This window comes from Artemia franciscana, chromosome 9 (genome assembly GCF_032884065.1).
Source record: "Artemia franciscana chromosome 9, ASM3288406v1, whole genome shotgun sequence".
Taxonomy (NCBI): Eukaryota; Metazoa; Arthropoda; class Branchiopoda; order Anostraca; family Artemiidae; genus Artemia; species Artemia franciscana.
Window position 1 is genome coordinate 42,469,293 of NC_088871.1, and position 14,869 is coordinate 42,484,161.

The following is a 14,869-nucleotide window of genomic DNA, read 5'->3' on the forward strand; positions in this document are numbered from 1 at the left end:
ACGGGGACTGCCAGCATATGACGAAGGTAAAATTGTTAATCTTCCAACGTTTGTGGTATTACCGTCATTTATAACTGCATCTCGCAAATGAATGTATTGTTCAGAGCGGAGCTTGGTCTGATTCAGGCGGATATATAGCAAACGTTCTGATTCAATTTTAGCATACATATCCACGACAAATTGGTGAAACAATTCACGGCATTTTAAAATATAATTTTCTTCATCCTGCCGAATCATTAGTCTATAGGAATAATAATGCATTGCACTGCATTTCTTATTCATTTCTTTGTTAGTGGCTGGATTCATCAATTTAATATTAAAGTGATAGCAGTCGGCTCCATCCCAAAAAATGATAGGATATTGTAGGGCATCGTAGCATCAATGAGTTTCAGCAATTCTTAACAACTGAGCGTTTCGCTTATGTAGAATAATATCTCGAGGTAAAAACTGATCACCGACCATAACGATTGCCACTTCGTCGATAGTCGGAGCATTGTATCTACGCACATGTTGGCCAGGAGGCGTTTTGTCAGCGGAAATAACAATTTTATGAGTATCAGTAGGCATCAAATCGATGGCTGTTTTGAACAGACGCACTAACTTATTATTTTCGTGGAAAAGATGATGCAATTGGGAAACGATTGTCCTTTCAACGTTGGGAGAAATTTCGCAACGTGCATTCAATTCAGAATTTCTATCACTGATGAAGTACAATTGTAAAAATTTATGATTCTCGCCTGAGAATGGTAGAAGGAACCCTGCTTTATGATAAATTTGCCCTTTTACTTTGAAAGTAGACATAAATTTATCTGGATTTTCGATTTGGGCTCCAAACGACGTCATTTGGAAACATGAGTTGTATTGTCTGATTTTTGACAAAAAACGCTTAGATTCTGACGTAGTTCCAGTAAGGAAAGTCTTCAATGGCTCTGGTGGTGCAGCCAATAGAGGAAGTTTAACTTTTCCTGAGGCGCAACACATTCCCATTGTTTCACCATTGAATTTCAAGGCCTTGCAATAGGGACAAATTTTAGACATTGTCCCGATTTGAACACATCTACTCAAGCTATAATCATCGACTGGGTTGTACCTGAATGCCAGGCGATAACTTTCAGATTGCTCTGATTCCTCGGCACGCTTTCTTTTCTTACTTTCTCTATCAGCAGCAAGCCTGTTTCCCTGCTGGTCTTTTGATTCCTCGGCACGCCTTCTTTTTTCACTTTCTCTTTTAGCAGCAAGTCTGCTTCTGCGTTGCTCTGGTAGTTCCTCGGCACGCCTTCTTTTTTCACTTTCTCTTTTAGCAGCAAGTCTGCTTCTGCGTTGCTCTGGTAGTTCCTCGGCATGCTTTCTGTTCTTTCTTTCTCTATCAGCCTTAAGCCTGTTTCCCTGCTGGTCTTTTGATTCCTCGGCACGCCTTCTTTTTTCACTTTCTCTTTTAGCAGCAAGTCTGCTTCTGCGTTGCTCTGGTAGTTCCTCGGCATGCTTTCTGTTCTTTCTTTCTCTATCAGCCTCAAGCCTGTTTCCCTGCTGGTCTTTTGATTCCTCGGCACGCCTTCTTTTTTCACTTTCTCTTTTAGCAGCAAGTCTGCTTTCGCGTTGCTCTGGTAGTTCCTCGGCACGCTTTCTTTTCTGACTTTCTCTATCAGCAGCAAGTTTTTTGGCATAGACTCTTTGAGCATCTTCATCAGTCATTGTAAACTTAAACATTAATAGAATTCTACGCGAACATATGTCTTATATAACTTGAATGACGTCACCTTCAAAGCAAAAATGATGGCAACTAATTTCATGACGTCAGCCGAAACATGACGTCACCTGATCCACAGATCCACACACAGACAACTTATTTTTATATATATAGATATATATATATATATATATATATATATATATATATATATATATATATATATATATATATATATACGAGCTGTTGGGGTGGCGCTTCGTGCCACCCAAACACCTAGTTGGTGGGGCGCTTCGCGCCCCCCCAAGCCCCCCCCGCGCGCGTAAGTCGTTACGCGCCATATTAGTTACGCGCCATTGTAGCTGTGTCCCTGTGTCCCGCCTGTGAATAGAGATAGATATAAATATATATTTTTAACTACGTAAAACATGCGAATATACAACATTCCTCACAGTCCCATTGTCTGTGCATATAAATAGCATTTATATTCCCTGTGTCCCGGTCGTCATTTGTGTCCTGGTGTCCCAGTTTGTAATTTCTCTTTGAGTGTCCCGGTCGTCATTTATATTCCCTGTGTCCCAGTGTCCCGGTAGTCATTTGTGTCCCGGTGTCCCGGTCTGTAATTTCTATTCAAACAATCCCTGTGTCTCAGTCGTCAATTATATATCCCGCCTGTGCCCCCGGCGTCCCCGTTGTAGTTGTGTCCCTGTGTCCCGGTCGTCATTTATATTCCCGATCGTGATTTGTGTCCGGGTGTCCCAGTCTGTAATTTTTCTTTGAGGTTCCCGGTCGTCATTTATATTCCCTCTGTGTCGGTCGTCATTTGTGTCCCGGTCTGTAATTTATCTTTGAGTGTTTTTTCTTTTTAGTTTTTTTTGTAGTTTTTTACATTTTTTATTTTTTCAGGTTTTTTTCTTCTTGATTTTTCAGCCTCACTATGAAGTACATATCGCCGAACCTTTGTTTTTTAACTTAAATCTGGTAGGCATTGATGACCTTATGCAAGTCAAAATCCCAAACCCAATCATCATCGCTATTATTTTCAGTTTTGATATGTTTTGACTCTCGCTTTCCAGGTGGATTTTCATCTAACTGCGCGGTTTTGCGTTCTTTAGCCGCAAGCCTGTTTTCTTGCTTTTCTTGTGATTCCTCGGCACGCTTTCTTTTCTTACTTTCTCTATCAGCTGCGAGCCTGTTTTCTTGCTGTTCTTTTGATTCCTCGGCACGCTTTCTTTTCTTACTTTCTCTATCAGCAGCAAGTTTTTTGGCATAGACTCTTTGAGCAGCTTCCTCGGCTGTTGCCATTGTAGGTTCTTCAGTCATTTTACAATTAAACATTTTTCCGTGAACGCATGTCTTAAATATCTTTAATGACGTCACCGTCATAGCAAAAATGACGACAACTAACTTCATGACGTCAGTCGACACAGAAACATGACGTCACCTGACAGACAGACACACAGACAGACAACTTATTTATATATATAGATAGATATATACATATATATATATATATATATATATATATATATATATATATACTAGCTGTTGGGGTGGCGCTTCGCGCCACCCTAACACCTAGTTGGTGGGGCTCTTCGCGCCCCCCAAGCCCCCCCGCGCGCGTAAGTCGTTACGCGCCATATTAGTTACGTGCCTTTGTAGTTGTGTCCCTGTGTCCCACCTGTGAATATAGATAGATTATATATGTGTTTCAAACTACGTAAAACTTGCGAATATACGACATTCTTGTCTTTCCCATTGTCTGTGCATATACAAAGCCTTATGTACTAATAATGACGTCATAAGCAAACGCTCTTTTTACAAACAAACAAACATGCATACATACAACTCATTTTTGTATAGATAGATAGATAGATAGATAGATACAATACAAATTAACTGCGTAAAACTTGCGAATATACAACATTCTTCGCTGTCCAATTGTCGCTGCATATAAATAGATTGTCAACAAACATGCATACACACAACTCGTTTTTATATAGATAGATAGATAGATAGATACAATACAAATTGACTGCGTAAAACTTGCGAATATACAACATTCTTCGCTGTCCAATTGTCGCTGCACATAAATAGATTGTCAGGTTTACCGACCCTCGAACATGCAACGTACAATTGTCCATGGGAAAAACAATCAGTATTAAGATCTATACCACATTTTTCTAATGATTGACCTTGAGCTTTGTTAATGGTGATTGCAAATGCTAATCGAATTGGGAATTGCAATCTTTTAAATTGAAAAGGCAGATCCGTTGGAATCATGGGAATGCGAGGAATAAGAACAGCCTCACCCTCAAAAGGCCCTATCAAGATTGTGGCCTCTATTAGGTTTTCAATTGTTTTTTTACGGCAAGTCGCGTGCCATTGCAAAGCTTTGGTGGGTTGATATTTCTTAAAAGTATTATTGGTACGCTTATTTTTAGTTGTAGCACGTGTGGTGGAAACCCTGAAAGATCCACGGAATTTAAAAATTCAGATGGATAATTAACCGCTTCATTTGGTTCCAAAACTGTTCGACTGACTTGTAAAGGACTGCCTGGTCTCGAATCTTGGTCAAAACAATATTGTTGATTTCGTGGACGTCTATATTTTTGGGTGCAAGAATCGCTCTTTCACTTAGCCATTTACTACTTTTATAATTGTTTAGAATATTCGGAAATACTTTTTCAATCAATTCATTTTTGGACGTCACTAAATTACAGAAATCAGCAGGTAGTTGTATACGTCCTGAAATTGAGTCTACTGGGAGCTTTCCGTTTCCAATTGCCAGCAATTGATGTGAAAATGTTTGACCAGAGTCATCGTTTTGCAATCGGACACGCATATTTGTAGTTAATTTTAATGTTCTTACGTGTGCCCATAAATTAGAATTTTTCAGGCAAGCATTCATTTCGTCTGCAGGAGTTGATCTAGGTATTATAGGTAATGTTTGCCTGAAATCTCCCGTAAGCAATATTAATGTGCTGCCAAAGGGTTTCGACTTCCCTCGCAAATCTTTCAAGCATTGATCCAGAGCCTCGAGCGATTTTTTGTGTGCCACTCTGCACTCATCCCAAATAATAAGTTTGCATTGCTGCAATACTTTACCCATCCCAAATGATTTGGAAATATTGCACGTGGGAGTTTCTGTAGAATGCAAATTCAGAGGCAATTTCAAAGCGGAATGAGCAGTTCTTCCACCAGGCAGCAATGTTGCGGCTATTCCGGACGACACAATTGCCAACGCTATATCATTTATTGATCGAATTGATGCCAGAATCAGTTTTATCACAAACGTTTTACCAGTACCTCCTGGCGCATCCAAAAAGAAAATTTCTCCAACGTTGTTATCGACACAATGCATTATCGTATCATAAATGTCTTTTTGTTCCGACGTTAACTTGGAAATGTTATTTTGTACATACGACAATAGATCACTCGTACTGTAACTTTGTTCACGATCCAATTCTACACATGTCAAAACAGCAGCGATACGGTTAGGTGAAGGCATTCCCAAATCCTGAAGAGGTTTGTTTGCGATACGTACGCACAAATCTTCTATAATAACTAAAGTGTCGTTATAAATTTCTGATGTAAAATCAAAAGTCATATCTGACGTCTCTAACTGTCTTCGATGGAGTATATCTTCGGACGTTTTTGACTTATATTTTTCCCATAACTCTGTATGAGCTGATGGAGAGCAAGTTGTTAAAATGATGCCAAACAATGCACGAATTTGACTTGGAGTTGACGTTTCGAAGGCGTAATTGATGTAGTTATCCCAGTGTTGGTCATTCTCCAATAAATTCAGAGCTTGGCATGCACTACGGTAAGTGTCATGTATAGTACCGTTTACAGTTCTCAAATACTCAAAGGATGTCGGACCTGGTACATTCACCAAAAGCAGGCGTAGAAAGAAGCATTCATGTTGATTGGGGTGAACGGTGTAGAGTCTTCCTATCGTGGTATCTTTGAAGATGGTAGGTTGGCCGTCGACTGACTTACCCTGTTTTCGACGTTCAAATACTTTATTTTTAGTATTCCGCGTGTAATACGAAGGCACTTCAGTATACAGCAGTTTTTTGCAAAAGAATCATTTTTGCAAAGCGAAAAGAAACCGGTTAATTTTGTATCCGGTGGATTCAGGGCTCTTTGTTGCACGTTGGTTTCCGAGAAATAAACATTCTGTAAATGTAACCATTCTGTAAATGTACCGCTAAGTGAACAACAGCTGGACTACTTTCATGTATCGGAAATGAAAGAATTCGCCAAACAGCTTCATTACTGCTTATGTATCTTCCAGCCTGATATTGTACGATCTCGTCGATATCTTTGATTTCGGGCTGCAAGCCAAAAACTGCCATGTCACTGCCTTTGTTGACGTATTTACATATGTATTTGATTGCCTTTACGGAGTTATAGTATTCAACGTTTATGTGTGCATTAAATGTTTTTGATAATAATGGGGAATATGGAACAACCCACTGGTTATCTACTTCGATGGTGGTACCGTTACGCTTCTTTATTATTGCTGTTTTACCGCCATCTTTAGTAGATCTTCTTCTATATTGTGGGTAACCATCATTGCCAGTAATTGTGTTGGATACTAAAAGTCGAGGATATTGATTTGTGCACCTTCCTTTGGCCATGCATGGTGAATTTTCGTTCAGTGCACCGCAAGGTCCATGTATCATATTTTTTACAATAATATCATGTAACCCCTTATCGACATTTTCATCAGGTATTTCAGCCGAAATCACATCATTAATTTCGTTCGAAGTAATTTTTTTATGTAGCCAGATTAGTATATGTGCGTGTGGCAAACCTCGTTTTTACCATTCCACTGAGTACATCCAGCATCGCACTATATAGCAAACGTTCTGATTCAATTTTAGCATACATATCAACGACGAATTGGTGAAACAATTGACGGCATTTTAAAATATAATTTTCTTCATCCTGCCGAATCATTAGTCTATAGGAATAATAATGCATTGCACTGCATTTCTTATTCATTTCTTTGTTAGTGGCTGGATTCATCAATTTAATATTAAAGTGATAGCCGTCGGCTCCATCCCAAAAAATGATAGGATATTGTAGGGCATCGTAGCATCGATGAGTTTCAGCAATTCTTAACAACTGAGCGTTTCGCTTATGAAGAATAATATCTCGAGGTAAAAACTGATCACCGACCATAACGATTGCCACTTCGTCGATAGTTGGAGCATTGTATCTACGCACATGTTGGCTTAGGCGTTTTGTCAGCGGAAATAACAGTTTTATGCGTATCAGTAGGCATCAAATCGATGGATGTTTTGAACAGACGCACTAAATTATTATTTTCGTGGAAAAGATGTTGCAATTGGGAAACGATTGTCCTTTCAACGTTGGGAGAAATTTCGCAACGTGCATTCAATTCAGAATTTCTATCACTGATGAAGTACAATTGTAAAAATTTATGATTCTCGCCTGAGAAGGGTAGAAGGGACCCTGCTCTATGATAAATTTGCCCTTTTACTTTGAAAGTAGACATAAATTGATCTGGACTTTTGATTTGGGCTCCAAACGACGTCATTTGGAAACATGAGTTATATTTTCTGATTTGTGACAAAAAACGCTTAGATTCTGACGTAGTTCCAGTAAGAAAAGTCTTCAATGGCTCTGGTGGTGCAGCCAATAGAGGAAGTTTAACTTTTCCTGAGGCGCAACACATTCCCATTGTTTCACCATTGAATTTCAAGGCCTTGCAATAGTGACAAATTTTAGACATAGTCCCGATTTGAACACATCTACTCAAGCTATAATCATCGACTGGGCTGTACCTGAATGCCAGGCAATAACTTTCAGGTTGCTCTGATTCCTCGGCACGCTTTCTTTTCTTACTTTCTCTATCAGCAGCAAGCCTGATTTCTTGCTGTTCTTGTGATTCCTCGGCACGCCTTCTTTTTTCACTTTCTCTTTTAGCAGCAAGTCTGGTTTCATGTTGCTCTGGTAGTTCCTCGGCACGCCTTCTTTTTTCACTTTCTCTTTTAGCAGCAAGTCTGGTTTCGCGTTGCTCTGGTATTTCCTCGCCACGCTTTCTGTTCTTTTTTTCTCTATCAGCCTCAAGCCTGTTTCCTTGCTGTTCTTTTGATTCCTCGGCACGCTTTCTTTTCTTACTTTCTCTATCAGCCTCAAGCCTGTTTCCTTGCTGTTCTTTTGATTCCTCGGCACGCTTTCTTTTCTTACTTTCTCTATCAGCAGCAAGTTTTTTGGCATAGACTCTTTGAGCATCTTCCTCGGCTGTTGCCATTGTAAGTTCATCAGTCATTTTACAGTTAAACATTAATAGATTTCTTCGTAAACGCATGTCTTAAATATCTTTAATGACGTCAATGTCCTAACAAAAATGACGATATCTAAATTCATGACGTCAGTCAACACACAAACATGACGTCACCCGACAGACAGACCCACACATCCACAGACAACTTATTTATATATATATAATAGCTGTTGGGGTGGCGCTTCACGCCACCCCAACACCTAGTTGGTGGGGGCGCTTCGCGCCCCCCCCCCCCAAGCCCCCCGCGCGCGTAAGTCGTTACGCGCCATATTAGTTACGCGCCATTGTAGTTGTGTCCCTATGTCCCACCTGTGAATATAGATATATATATATATATATATATATATATATATATATATATATATATATATATATATATATATATATATATGTTTTTAACTACGTAAAACTTGCGAATATACAACATTCTTTGCTGTCCCATTGTCTGTGCATATAAATAGATTTTCAGGTTTACCGACTCTTGAACATGCAACATATAATGGTCCATGGGAAAACCATTTGTATTCAGATCTATACCTCATGATTCTAATGATTGCCCTTGAGCTTTGTTGATGGTGATTGCTAATCGACCATTCCCTGAGTCGCCATCGTCATTTATATATCCCCCTGTGCACCCCGGCGTCCCCTTTGTAGTTATGTCCCTGTGTCCCGGTCGTCATTTATATTCCCTGTGTCCCGGTCGTCATTTGTGTCCCGGTGTTCCAGTCTGTGATTTCTCTTTGAGTGTCCCGGGCGTCATTTATATTCCTTGTGTCCCGGTGTCCCGGTCGTCATTTATATCCCCCTGTGCCCCCCGGCGTCCCCATTGTAGTTGTGTCCCTGTGTCCCGGTCGTCATTTATATTCCCTGTGTTCCGGTCGTCATTTGTATCCCGGTGTCCCGGTCTGTATATACATTCGTTTTTTAGTTTTGTTTTTCTCCTTTATTTTTTTCCTTTTTTCTTTTTTTTCTTTTTTAGTTTATTTAGATTTTTAGATTTTTTTGTTTTTTTATTAGTTTTTAGTTTTTTTGTAGTTTCTACCATTTTTTTAGTTTTTTTAGTTTTTTTTTTTACTTATGTCCTGGTCGTCATTTATACTCCCTGTGTCCCGGTCGTCATTTGTGTCTCGGTGCTTTGTTGATTGCTAATTTATATTATATTTATATTTATATTTTTTATATTTATTAATATTTTTTTAGTTTTCTTTTTCTCTTATTTTTCAGTTTTTTCGTTTTTTTTAGTTTTTTCTTTTTTAGTTTTTAGTTTTTTTGTTTTTTACCTTTTTTTAGTTTTTTTAGTTTTTTTAGTTTTTTAGCTTTTTTAGTTTTTTTATTAGTTTTTAGTTTTTTTTTTAGTTTTTGCCTTTTTTTAGTTTTTTCAGTTTTTTTAGTTTTTAGTTTTTTACCTTTTTTTAGTTTTTTTTAGTTTTTTAGCTTTTTTAGTTTTTTTTCTTTTTAGTTTTTTTTGTAGTTTTTACCTTTTTTAGTTTTTTTTCTTCTTTTGTATTAGTGTGAAATAATTCAGACGTCATATGCGCCAAACACGACGTCACTCGACAGACAGACAGACAGACATAACCCACAAACAATTTATTTTTATATATATTTATTCATATTTTTTTAGTTTTCTTTTTCTCTTTTATTTTTCAGTTTTTTCCTTTTTTTTAGTTTTTTTCTTTTTTAGTTTTTAGTTTTTTTAGTTTTTTACCTTTTTTTAGTTTTTTTTAGTTTTTTTAGTTTTTTAGCTTTTTTAGTTTTTTTTATTAGTTTTTATTTTTTTTGTAGTTTTTGCCTTTTTTTATTTTTTTCAGTTTTTTTTTTAGTTATTAGATTTTTACCTTTTTTTAGTTTTTTTTAGTTTTTTAGCTTTTTTAGTTTTTTTTTCTTTTTAGTTTTTTTTGTAGTTTTTACCTTTTTTAGTTTTTTTTCTTCTTTTGTATTAGTGTGAAATAATTCAGACGTCATATGCGGACAAACACGTCGTCACTCGACAGACAGACAGACAGACATAACCCACAAACAACTTATTTTTATATATATTTATTCATACTTTTTTAGTTTTCTTTTTCTCTTTTATTTTTCAGTTTTTTTTAGTTTTTTACCTTTTTTTAGTTTTTTTTAGTTTTTTTAGTTTTTTAGCTTTTTTAGTTTTTTTATTAGTTTTTATTTTTTTTGTAGTTTTTGCCTTTTTTTATTTTTTTCAGTTTTTTTAGTTATTAGATTTTTACCTTTTTTTAGTTTTTTTTAGTTTTTTAGCTTTTTTAGTTTTTTTTTCTTTTTAGTTTTTTTTTGTAGTTTTTACCTTTTTTAGTTTTTTTCTTCTTTTGTATTAGTGTGAAATAATTTAGTGTGACGTCACCTGATCCACAGATCCACACACAGACAACTTATTTATATATATATACTAGCTGTTGGGGTGGCGCTTCGCGCCACCCCAACACCTAGTTGGTGGGGGCGCTTCGCGCCCCCCCCAAGCCCCCCGCGCGCGTAAGTCGTTACGCGCCATATTAGTTACGCGCCATTGTAGTTGTGTCCCTGTGTCCCACCTGTGAATATAGATAGATTTATATATGTGTTTCAAACTACGTAAAAATTGCGAATATACAACATTCTTGGCTTTCCCATTGTCTGTCCATATACAAAGCCGTATGTACTAATAATGACGTCATATGCAAACGCTCTTTTTACAAACAAACAAACATGCATACACACAACTCGTTTTTATATAGATAGATAGATAGATAGATACAATACAAATTAACTACGTAAAACTTGTGAATATACAACAGTCTTCGCTGTCCCATTGTCTGTGCGTATAAATAGATTGTCAGGTTTACCGACCCTCAAAGATGCAACATACAATTGTACATTGGTAAAGCAATCTGTATTAAGATCTATACCGCATTTTTCTAGTGATTGCCCTTGAGCTTTGTTGATGGTGGTTGCAAATGCTAATCGAATTGGGAATTGCAATCTTTTAAATTGAAAAAGCAGATCCGTTGGAATCATGGGAATGCGAGGAATAAGAACAGCCTCACCCTCATAAGGCCCTGTCAAGATTGTGGCATCTATTAGGTTTTCCATTGTTTTTTTTTTACGGCAAGTCGCGTGCCATTGCAAAGCTTTGGTGGGTTGATATTTCTTAAAAGTATTATTGGTACGCCTATTTTTAGTTGTAGCAGGTGTGGTGGACACCCTGAAGGATCTATGGAATTTAAAAATTCAGATGGATAATTAACCGCTTCATTTGGTTCCGAAATACAAATTAACTGCGTAAAACTTGCGAATATACAACATTCTTCGCTGTCCAATTCTCGCTGCATATAAATAGATTGTCAGGTTTACCGACCCTCGAACATGCAACGTACAATTGTCCATGGGAAAAACAATCAGTATTAAGATCAATACCACATTTTTCTAATGATTGACCTTGAGCTTTGTTAATGGTGATTGCAAATGCTAATCGAATTGGGAATTGCAATCTTTTAAATTGAAAAGGCAGATCTGTTGGAATCATGGGAATGCGAGGAATAAGAACAGCCTCACCCTCAAAAGGCCCTGTCAGGATTGTGGCCTCTATTAGGTTTTCCATTGTTTTTTTTACGGCAAGTCGAGTGCCATTGCAAAGCTTTGGTGGGTTTATGTTACGTAACAATATTATTGGTACGCCTATTTTTAGTTGTAGCACGTGTGGTGGAAACCCTGAAAGATCTATGGAATTTAAAAATTCAGATGGATAATTAACCGCTTCATTTGGTTCCAAAACTGTGTCGACTGACTTGTAAAGGACTGCCTGGTCTTGAATCTTGGTCAAAACAATATTGTTGATTTCGTGGACGTCTATATTTTTGGGTGCGAGAATCGCTCTTTCACTTAGCCATTTATTATTTTTATAATTTTTTAGAATATTCGGAAATACTTTTTCAATCAATTCATTTTTGGACGTCACTAAATTACAGAAATCAGCAGGTAGTTGTATACGTCCTGAAATTGAGTCTACTGGGAGCTTTCCGTTTCCCATTGCCAGCAATTGATCTGAAAATGTTTGACCAGAGTCATCGTTTTGCAATCGGACACGCATATTTGTAGTTAATTTAAATGTTTTTACGTGTGCCCATAAATTAGAATTTTTCAGGCAAGCATTCATTTCGTCTGCAGGAGTTGATCTAGGTATTATAGGTAATGTTTGCCTGAAATCTCCCGCAAGCAATATTAAGGTGCTGCCAAAGGGTTTCGACTTCCCTCGCAAATCTTTCAAGCATTGATCCAGAGCCTCGAGCGATTTTTTGTGTGCCATTGTGCACTCATCCCAAATAATAAGTTTGCATTGCTGCAATACTTTACCCATCCCAGATGATTTGGAAATATTGCACGTGGGAGTTTCTGTAGAATGCAAGTTCAGAGGCAATTTCAAAGCGGAATGAGCAGTTCTTCCACCAGGCAGCAATGTTGCGGCTATTCCGGACGACGCAATTGCCAACGCTATATCATTTTTAGATCGAATTGATGCCAGAATCAGTTTTATCACAAACGTTTTACCAGTACCTCCTGGCGCATCCAAAAAGAAAATTTCTCCAACGTTGTTATCGACACAATGCATTATCGTATCATAAATGTCTTTTTGTTCCGACGTTAACTTGGAAATGTTATTTTGTACATACGACAATAGATCACTCGTACTGTAACTTTGTTCACGATCCAATTCTACACATGTCGAAACAGCAGCGATACGGTTAGGTGAAGGCATTCCCAAACCCTGAAGAGGTTTGTTTGCCATACTTATGCAAAAATCTTCTATAACAACTAAAGTGTAGTTATAAATTTCTGGTGTAAAATCAAAAGTCATGTCTGACGTCTCTAACTGTTTTCGATGAAGTATATCTTCGGACATTTTTGACTTATATTTTTCCCATAAATCTGTAGGAGCTGATGGAGAGCAAGTTGTTAAAATGATGCCAAACAGTGCATGAATTTGACTTGGGGTTGACGTTTCGCACGCGTCATTGATGCAGTTATCCCAGTGTTGGTCATTCTCCAATAAATTCAGAGCTTGGCATGCACTACGGTAAGTGTCATGTATAGTACCATTTACAGTCCTCAAATACTCAAAGGATGTCGGACCGGGTACATTCACCAAAAGCTGGCGTAGAAAGAAGCATTCATGTTGATTGGGGTGAACGGTGTAGAGTCTTCCTATCGTGGTATCTTTGAAGATGGTAGGTTGGCCGTCGACTGACTTACCCTGTTTTCGACGTTCAAATACTTTATTTTTAGTATTCCACGTGTAATACGAAGGCACTTCAGTATACAGCAGTTTTTTCGCAAAAGAATCATTTTTGCAAAGCGAAAAAAAAGCTGTTAATGTTGTATCCGGTGGATTCAGGACTCTTTGTTGCACGTTGGTTTCCGTGAAATAAACACGTTGACCATTCTGTAAATGTACCGCTAAGTGAACAACAGCTGGACTACGTTCATGTATCGGAAATGAAAGAATTCGCCAAACAGCTTCATTACTGCTTATGTATCTTCCAGCCTGATATTCTACGATTTCATCGAAATCTTTGATTTCGGACTGCAAGCCAAAAACTGCCATGTCACTGCCTTTGTTGACGTATTTACATATGTATTTGATTGCCTTTACGGAGTTACAGTATTCAACGTTTATGTGTGCATTAAATGTTTTTGATAATAAAGGGGAATATGGAACAACCCATTGGTTATCTACTTCGATGGTGGTACCGTTACGCTTCTTTATTATTGCTGTTTTACCGCCATCTTCAGTAGATCTTCTTCTATATTGTGGGTAACCATCATTGCCAGTAATTGTTTTGGGTACTAAAAGTCGAGGATATTGTTTTGTGCACCTTCCTTTGGCCATGCATGGTGAATTTTCGTTCAGTGCACCGCAAGGTCCATGTATCATATTTTTTACAATAATATCATGTAACCCCTTATCGACATTTTTATCAGGTATTTCAGCGGAAATCACATCATCAATTTCGTTTGAAGTAATTTTTTTATGTAGCCAGATTAGTATATGTGCGTGTGGCAAACCTCGTTTTTGCCATTCCACTGAGTACATCCAGCATCGCACTGACCCAAACACTTCATGTTTTACAAGGTAGTTTATCAGTGATTTCAACTTTTGCCGGAAGACACGTGCCGTAATGTCATGCCTATGAACCGCCGATTGTCCTTGAAGTAAAAGCTGCAGTATCTCGTCCCAAGATTGATTACATGTAAATGTAATAAATAAATCTGGACGACCATAGAGACGAACATACGCAATAGCATCTTGAGCATATTCATGCATATGACGGGGACTGCCAACATATGACGAAGGTAAAATTGTTAATCTTCCAACGTTTGTGGTATTACCGTCATTTATAACTGCATCTCGCAAATGAATGTATTGTTCAGAGCGGAGCTTGGTCTGATTCAGGCGGATATATAGCAAACGTTCTGATTCAATTTTAGCATACATATCAACCATAAATTGGTGAAACAATTCACAGCATTTTAAAATATAATTTTCTTCATCCTGCCGAATCATTAGTCTATAGGAATAATAATGCATTGCACTGCATTTCTTATTCATTTCTTTGTTAGTGGCTGGATTCATCAATTTAATATTAAAGTGATAGCCGTCGGCTCCATCCCAAAAAATGATAGGATATTGTAGGGCATCGTAGCATCGATGAGTTTCAGCAATTCTTAACAACTGAGCGTTTCGCTTATGTAGAATAATATCTCGAGGTAAAAACTGATCACCGACCATAACGATTGCCACTTCGTCGATAGTCGGAGCATTGTATCTACGCACATGTTGGCCAGGAGGCGTTTTGTCAGCGGAAATA

At 37.7% G+C, this 14,869-nt stretch overlaps 1 protein-coding gene across 1 annotated transcript in view; it reads left to right on the forward strand.

The window, feature by feature from the left end:
• Nucleotides 1-14,869, forward strand: part of LOC136030830 (NFX1-type zinc finger-containing protein 1-like) — a gene marked incomplete in the record, with an annotated part of 128,153 nt that overhangs the window by 26,742 nt on the left and 86,542 nt on the right.